Raw genomic sequence first — 9373 nt, 5'->3', positions numbered from 1 at the left:
CTTTTTGGAAACACACTCCTCTCTCAACCTCTTTGACAATGTACTGTCTTGATTTTCCCTCTACCTCACTGCTTACTCCTTTTCACCGTCTGTTATTTTTTCCTCCTCCTTATAAAGGTTGGAATTCCTCTCAACTCTATCTTTGGCCACATTTCCCTCTGTTTTTTTTTTTCCATAAGTGATCTCATTTATTCCCATGGCTTTAAGCATCAGTTACATTCACAAATCTCAAAGGTATATGTATAGTCCACATCTCTCTTTTGAATTCCAAACTCAAATATTCCATTGTCTACCTATATCGCTAATTGAATATCTAATGTTTATCTCAAAAGTAATATTCAATGTTCAACACAGGACTGCTTATTTCCTTTTCATCCTCCCAAGTCTTTTCTCCATCACTCCAACCTTCTCAATAATGGCAGCCATGAAAATGCTCCTCCCAGACATCTAATTACAAGGAGTGTAATTGACCAAGTGCTCAGATGTTGAGCTCTGAAATCCATCCACGTACTTGTGCAGAGGCTTTACTTTTCACAGACAGCTCCCAGCCAATGGCTGAGTGCAACAGGATTATTAAAGCAGGCATATTTATGGGGGATACAGGATTCCTCTGATAGATAACTTTGGCTTAAGAATTCCCTTATGACCTTGCTCAACATTCCTTAGGCTGCACTGTCTGACGAGCTTAAACTCAAACTTCCTTTGTTCCTTCTTTCCTCCACTCTAGGGCAAACCTACACTGGTATCTCTCAGCCTTTCTTAGCTCCTTCCTCATTTCTTCTCACAAGTGTTTACTCTAGTAAAATCCATGCATGTTTAATGCTATCTTGGACTCTGCCTTTTAGAGGACCCAGATTAATAAAAGTGGTACCAAAAATAGGGTAGTCTGAGAAACAGGCAAGAAGATGAGGTTTCGGTATTGGCTTATCCATTGCCCAGCAGATGAAAAGGTGGGGTCTGTTTGGTAGGTAAGGCATAGGTAGTCCCTAGCACAAGTTGATGACTCAATTGCAAAATATTTCTCAGCAGGTGATTTGGGAAAATATCCCAGTGCAGGAAGGAGACTTTTGTGTTAGTGTAATGATGTAGGTATTTGGAGAACATTGTACATGTGCACAAAATAGCAGTTGGCTGGTTAATGCTAAGTTGTATCCAACGACTGCAGAAGGATAGTGAGAGAGTGAAAGATGTTAAGAAGCAATTAATAGCTTAGTGTGAGAGCCAGAGACCCTTGTTGATTGGTGGTAGCATATAAAGTGGCCCTTATCACATATAGTGCAAGAGCAGACATAGGGGAACATCGGGTTGAAGACCCAAGTGTGAAAGTACCAGAGATCCAGAAATGTTTCAGTGGTTAGCCAAAGATGGTCAGTTATGCAAAGATCAGAGTTCTGGAGTCCTGACACATGGCATGAAGATATACCCTGAGGTATGCAACTACTTGACACCTAGAACTTCTAGGGTTGCAAAGGTAGCTCATACCTCCCCCCAAAAGAACTAGTACATCTGCTATGTTGTAAGATTCACAAGGCAACTGGTACCTCCCTCAGGATCTGCTCCCACCTCCTCTCTTGGCTGCTAGTCCCATAACCAGACTTAAATCCCAGTATAACCTGACTGGGGATATGCTAGGTCTATAAGGAAGGGAAGATATATGTGTGAAGAACTAAAATAATCAGCAGGGGCCAGGGTCATACCCCTAAAATTGGATTTTGAAGGTACTTGATCAAGAGGACCAGAATGTGAGACTGGATAGGCAATAATTTGTTAACTTGAGGATACTGACTTGGACATGGGACACTCTCGCCAGGTCCCAGAGGATGGAGCAAACTTGCTGTTGGGGGGGCTATCAGAAGCCAGGAAAAAGCTATGGTCAATACTTAATGGAAATACCCGATTAGCACTGGAAAACAGTGGAGGAAGGAAAAAAGGCTGTTAGAACTGGGCATGTGAATCTGGAAGATCAGAGTCTTATGATCCAGGGAAGGCCCAAGTGGACATACTATTTGCCAAGGCCATCAGGAATGTGCTGAGAGAAGGGCTCCAGCATCACTAAGGAATTCAATGCTTATTTTATTTTGCAAGCCAGGAATGATGGTAGAAAAGGCAGTCATGGAGCTTAACTTATTAATATCCATGAGGATGATGGGGCCTAAAAACAACAGAGATCAGGTTGCAGCACTTAAATGCTAGAACCCATGATACCACAAATACCGTGATGACCAACAAGGTCTGAAGGGCAGCCAAGGGGGCTTGACCCATAGGGAGTCAGAGAAATAAGTTGAGCACAGCATCTCTAGAGGCAAAGTAGACAAGCAACCAACAAAGGTACCACTTAATATCTATAAGTAAAAATTTTTAAAAATAATATGGAGAAGCAAGAGGCTGAGTGTAGTTGACTCAATAAAAAGTCATGATCTCTTGCTTAGACCTGAATCAATGTTCAGATCTGGAATCCAGTGACTGAAGAGATGGACAGGTCCCTAGGAAGAAGACCCCTAAATACCACGGCAATATATATCCCATGATGATTCTCAAAGTCTTTCCCCCAAAGGACCTAGGGTCTTTGACTTAGGTGACTGTACAGTGAGAAAAGGGTAATAATAAGACATTTATAGTACTACTAATCACAGTGGACATTGATACATGGAGACCCTCAGTGTCATCACACTCTCTTCTCCCACTAGACTGGTAACTTAGAAGCCAAATAACAAATAGAATACTGGCTAAAGTATGGCTCATAATGGGCTCACTGGGTCTACAAAGCCAAATAAATAGAATACTGGCTAAGGTATGGCTCACAATGGGCTCACTGGGTCTACAAACATTTTTCCAGTCCCCACATGCACAACTGAAATTGATATACTTGAAAGTTGGAGTAAGCCCTACATTGTGTCCCTGGCCTGTGAAGTAAGAACTATCAATATTAGGGAAGACCAAATGGAAACCCCTGAAATCACCTGAAAATGATACTAAATCAGAACAATATCTTACCATCACGACAGAGGGTATGGCTGAGATCAGTGACACCATTAAAAATCTAGATAAAGAAGATATGGCATATATATACACGGAATACTACTCAGCCATTAAAAAGAATGAAATAGTGCCATTTGCAGCAACATGGACGGACCTAGAGATTACCATACTGAGTGAAGTAAGTCAGAAAGAGAAAGACAAACACTATACGATATCACTTATATGTGGAATCTAAAAAAAGGGTATAAATGAATTTATCTACAAAACAGAAATAGAGTTACAGATGTACAAAACAAACTTATGGCTACCGGGGGTAAAGGGGGAGGGATAAATTGGGATTGACATATACATACTACTAGATATAAAATAGATAACGAATAAGGACCTACTGTATAGCACAGGGAACTCTACTCAATATTCTGTAATGGCCTATATCAGAAAAGAATCTAAAAAAGAGTGGATATATGTATATGTGTAACTGATTCAATTTGCTGTACAGCAGAAACTAACACAACATTGTAAATCAACTATAAATTTTATTCCAAATTTTTTTTTTAAATAATAAAAAATAAAAGGATAGAGGAGTGGTAGCCTTTATATCTCTGTTTAATTTTTCAATCTGGAACCTGAAGAAAATGGATGGATCCTGAAGAATGACTGTATACAATCACAAGTAGTAATCCTGATTGCAGGCACTGTACTGGACATGATACCTTTGCTAGGACATACTAATAAAGCCTCTGATGCATTCCATGCCACCATTGATTTAATGAACGTATATTTACATTCTAATTAGCAAAGAGTATCAGAAATAATTTTCATTTATGTGGGATCAACAGCGTTCATTTATAATGTGTCACGGCTATGTTAATTTTCTTGCACTGTTATAATATAGTCTGAAGAATCTGGACCATAGAACATCACACTGATCCACTGCATTGATAACATCACGCTGATGTGACAGGGCAGGAAAGAAGTGACAAATAGACTGAAGGTCCTGTTAAGGCACATGTACTCCAGAGGGTGGGAGATAAACCCTAATAAATTTTAGGGACCTGAAAATTCAGTGAAAGTTTTACATTTCCAGTGTTCAGGGACATGTTGGGATGTCCCCTCCAAAGCAAAAGACACATTTCTGTATCCATCTTGAATTCCCCATCACAAAGAAGGAAGCACAGCATTTTGTAGCCATCTTTGGATTCTGAAGGCCTAGAATTCCATACCTGGGAGTATTGCTCTACCCTATACACCTTCGGACATGGAAATCTATCAGCTTTGAGTCAGACCCAAGGACAAAAAGGCAGTGGAGCAGGTCTAAGCCAGAGTGCCATTATCCTTGTCACTTGAGCCACAAAATTAAATAAACCCTATAGTGTTGAAGATACAAGTACTGGGAAAGGATGCAGTTTGGAGCATATGCTCCAATGGGATATTCACAATATAAGCCCTTGGGATTCTGGAATAAGGCTATGCCATCCATAGAAAAGTATATGACTTTTTTGTGTGTGTGTGTGGTATGCAGGCCTCTCACTGTTGTGGCCTCTCCCGTTGCGGAGCACAAGCTCCGGACGCACAGGCTCAGCGGCCATGGCTCACGGGCCCAGCCGCTCCGCGGCATGTGGGATCCTCCCGCACCGGGGCACGAACCCGCATCCCCTGCATCAGCAGGCGGACTCTCAACCACTGCGCCACCAGGGAAGCCGGAAAAGTATATGACTTTTAAGAAACAACTCTTGGAGTATTACTGAGCTCTGGTAGAAACAGAACACTTGACCATGGGTCACCAAGTGAAGATGCATTCAGAACTGTCCCTTCTGTTGGACTCAACAAATTATACACTCAGACACACCTAGAAGCAGTCCATCATGGAATGGAAATGTACATCCTGCAATCAACCCAAGCAAGACAAGAGGGCACAAGTTAGCCGATGAACTGGTAGCCTAGAACTTTTGTTACCCAAAAGAGTTGCACCAGTGCCTGTCCTCGGCTTGCAAGGGACTCCTGCATGACTGACTGGAAGAAGAGGAAAACTGGGCTTCCCTGATGGTGCAATGGTTGAGAGTCCGCCTGCCGATGCAGGGGACGTGGGTTCGTGTCCCGGTCCGGGAAGATCCCACATGCCGTGGAGTGGCTGGGCCCGTGAGCCATGGCCACTGGGCCTGCGCGTCCGGAGCCTGTGCTCTGCAATGGGAGAAGCCACAACAGTGAGAGGCCCGCGTACCGCAAAAAAAAAAAAAAAAGAAGAGGAAAACTCCGAACTTGTTTTATGGATGAGCCAGCATGCTATGGGAATGAAAAGCAAAAATGGACAGTGGCAACATAGCCACATTCATAGTGGCTAACCTTACAAGACAGAGTAGAGCAAAATCATCCCAAGGGTAAGATGTGCACCTGGTTATCTACTTTGTGTAGAGGGATAAGGGGCCTAAGGTGAGAACATATAGATTCCTGGGTAGGGGTCAATGGACTAGCTTTCTAATCTGGGGCTTGGAAAGACAAAGTCTAGAAGACAAAGACAAAGAGGTTTAAGGAAGTAGCATGTGGATAGACATACGGGAGTGGGCATGAAGTATGAAAACATTTATATCACACATTAATGCTCACCAGGAAGTATTCATCACAGAGAGGCACTGAAAACCATGTTGATGAAATGACTCAGTCAGTTGACATTACTGGCCTTTCTCATCAGCCATCCCAGAAGTAGCATAATGGGCATTTGAATGGAGTGTCCATGGTGGCAGACATGGAGGTACATGTGAACCCAACAACATGGACTTCCACTGACATAGGTATTGCTATCTCTGAATGTCCAACGTGTCAGCAACGTAGACCAATGCTGAGCACCTGGTATGACACCATTCCACAGGGAGATCAAATGGCCACATTGTGGCAAGGTGATGACATTGGGCCTGTCTATTCTGGAAGGGCCAGCATTTCATTTTCATAAGAACAGATACTCATCCAGACATGAGTTTGCTTTTCTTCTTATAGAATCTTAGCCACTATCTGTGGGCTTATGGAATTCCTGGTCCATAGGCCTGGTATCCCACACACAACATAGCATCTAACCAGAGTATCCATTTCACAGAAAAGGATGTGCAGGAGTGGGCCCATGACCATAGGTTCCACTGGCCACATCACATACAACACCATCCAGAAACAGCTGGCTGTGTAGAACACTGGAACTACCTTCTAAAGATACAACTAAAGTGCCAGGTCAAAAGAAATCCTCTGAAAGGATGGGATGTCATCCTTTGCAATGCAGTGTACTAGACTGCATTTATTAAATCAGGGGCCTCTATATGGCACTGTGTCTCCCTTATGAAGGTACATGTATCTGGGAACCAAGGGTTTGGCAGCAAGTTTGGCCTCACACCACCACTCTCAATGACCCACTGGGGAATTGTGTGCTTCCTGTCCTCATCATTCAGGGCTCTGTGGGGTTGGAGGGTCTAGTTCACAAAGGAGCCGCACTCTTGCCAGGGGACATAAGTAATGGCAAGTTATGGCTGCCACCAGGACCCTTTGTATTCATTATGTCCAAGGACCAGCAGGTAAAAGGAAGAGTCACCATACTGGCATGTACAAGCGGTCCTGATCATCAGGCTAAGGCAGGGATTCTTTTTCCCCACTGAGGCCAAGAGGATTACGTGTGGATCCCAGGTGTTCTCCTGGTACCTCCTGGTACTCTCTTGCCCCATTGTAACTGTGAATAAACAAGTGCAGCATCCCCAGACTCAGGTCTCAGAGCACTCAAGAATGAAGGTTTGGGTTACATCACCAGGTAAGCCACCAAGACCTGCTAAGAAGATAGTTCAGGGCAACTTGTTCCCCAACCCCACCAAATTGGGCTCAGAATACTTCCAATCCATCAACAGACACTGTTGGATTTCCCTCCAATAATATTCCTTAAAACCATCTACTTTTCTCATTTCCACTTCTCCACCTTAGTCTAAGCCATAATCATATCACATTTGGGTCACTTGAGAGCCTCCTAAATTGTTCCCTTTCTCTTTTCCTGCTACAATTCACCTACCCTACAAGAGACAAAGTGACTTAAAAAGAATACATCAAATTTCTTCTATGTGTTTAAAAACTTCCAGTGCTTCCTTACCAATTTTAACAAAAAATTCCAACTCCTAACAGCAGCTACAATATCCTGTATGATCTGTCCCTTACCTCTCTTTCCAACCATATCTGTATGCTCTTCCCCATAACTCATCAACCACTCCAGCCTTGGATTCCTTGATAGTGTTGGAATATGCAATCACTTTTTACCTCATGGTCTTTACACTAGCAGTTCTTTTTGCCTGCAATGGTCTGTTTTTGGATCTTTGCATGGCAGACTTCGGTTTGTCATTCTGTTCTCAGTACAAATACCACACATTCCCTGATGTCTTTCCTGGAAATCCAGTGTAAAGTACTAAAGTAGGTTTCCCCTGTCTCAACAACAACTGGTTATTCTTTCTCAACACTTTATTATTTGCTTATTTTTGTGGTTTTTTTCTTATTATCTATCTCCTCGAATAGGCTTTAAAATTGATTATATCAAGAATTAATTATGCCTTGTTTACCATTAAATGCCCAGTGCCAAAAATAGTACAAGGCACATAGTAGATGCTCAAAAAATATTTTTCTTCCAGTTTTATTGAGATATAATTGACCTACAGCACTGTATAAGTTTAAGGTGTACAGCACAATAGTTTGACATATATATCATGAAATGATTATCACAATAAGTTTAGTAAACATCTGGGACTTACCTGGCCATCCAGTGGTTAAAACTCCGTGCTTCCAATGCAGGGGGAGTGGGTTCCATCCCTGGTTGGGGAACTAAGATCCCACATGCCATGCAGTGTGGCCAAAGAAAACCCAAACAAACAAACAAACAGAAAGTTCAGTGAACATCCATCACCTCATATAGATACAACATTAAAGAAGTAGAAAAAACAAATATTTTTCCTTGGATTTTCTCTCTTAACTTCCGTATATAACGTACAGCAGTGTTAATTATATTTATCTCGATGTAATAATTTTTTAAACTCAGATCTTCACTTGCACTAGCCATATTTTCCAAGAATTAAACAAGGAGAAATCAAGTGGAGATGCTGGGGATCGAACCCAGGACCTCATACATGCAAAGCAGGTGCTCTACCACTGAGCTACATCCCCATGTTGATGTAATCATTTTTAATAAACTTTGTCAGTGTATAACCAAAGAAACTTGCCTGAGCCAAACCATTTTACCTTAAAAAAAGCAATATTATGTCATGTGTATGTAATTTTGATACAGGAAATTGGAGAATATCATAGATAGTAGTTCAACGATGGCTTTATAAAAGATATAATATTTTATCCTCCATAGAGGCAGTAAAACCACAATTCACAAAACATTTTCATAGGAAAAGTGACAGCAGGTTATATGGAGAAAACAAAGACAGAGGTATAATGATCCAGGAATCCATTACTTTATGAGGATCCAATTAAATTATGTATTATTTATATGTTTTTTTTTTTAACATCTTTATTGGAGTATAATTGCTTTACAATGGTATGTTAGTTTCAGCTTCACAACAAAATGAATCAGTTATATATATACATATATTCCCATATCTCTTCCCGCTTGCGTCTCCCTCCCTCCCACCCTCCCTATCCCACCCCTCCAGGCGGTCACAAAGCACCGAGCTGATCTCCCTGTGCTATGCGGCTGCTTCCCACTAGCTATCCACCTTACGTTTGGTAGTGTATATATGTCCATGCCTCTTTATCGCTTTGTCACCGTTTTGATTATAAAAATTATATAAGCTCATTATTGATACTTTAGAACATATATTTATACTATCAGAGATAACAACTTTTCCACGTAGGGTCACTAATTTTCCAGTCTTTCTTTTAGAGTAAACTGGATATACAGTTCTGTATTATTCCGATTTACGTTATATAATCAACATTTTCCCAAATAAAATTTAAAGGCCTGCATTTTATGTGATCACATGAATGTGCTCTAATTTATTTTATTCCATTCCCTACAGTTAAATGTTTACATTTTTCTACTTTTTCTTATTATACAATAACTCTGAGAGGGTCATCATTATTTATTAATATGTCTGTATTTATGATTATTTCTTTATGATATAGTCACCAAAGTATAATTTCTATGTCATACTTCTTGAAAATTTTTGAAGGTTGCTATAGATTGCTGTTTCTTTCCATAAGTTTATAAAATTTGTACTAATTTATAGTTCTGCCAGCAATATTTGGTTCTTGTTTCATAAAACTTTGTCATCCTTGAGCATCAGTATCTTTTATAATTTAATAGGTAACAAATGGTATATATAACTATTTAGTTTTGTATTTCTTTGATTACAATTTTTAATGTTTATATCATAATTTC

At 40.7% G+C, this 9373-nt stretch overlaps 1 non-coding gene across 1 annotated transcript; it reads right to left on the bottom strand.

The window, feature by feature from the left end:
• Positions 1-8079: 8079 nt before the first annotated feature.
• TRNAA-UGC (transfer RNA alanine (anticodon UGC)) lies at positions 8080-8151 on the bottom strand. Its single transcript has one exon. It is a non-coding gene; the product is annotated as a tRNA-Ala (tRNA).
• Positions 8152-9373: the final 1222 nt, after the last annotated feature.

This window comes from Aethalodelphis obliquidens, unplaced genomic scaffold (assembly GCF_003676395.1).
Source record: "Aethalodelphis obliquidens isolate GAN/ISIS:26980383/991018 unplaced genomic scaffold, ASM367639v1 scaffold110, whole genome shotgun sequence".
Taxonomy (NCBI): domain Eukaryota; kingdom Metazoa; phylum Chordata; class Mammalia; order Artiodactyla; family Delphinidae; genus Aethalodelphis; species Aethalodelphis obliquidens.
Note: the sequence above shows the minus strand (reverse complement) of the source record. Positions and strands in the feature narration are given on the sequence as shown.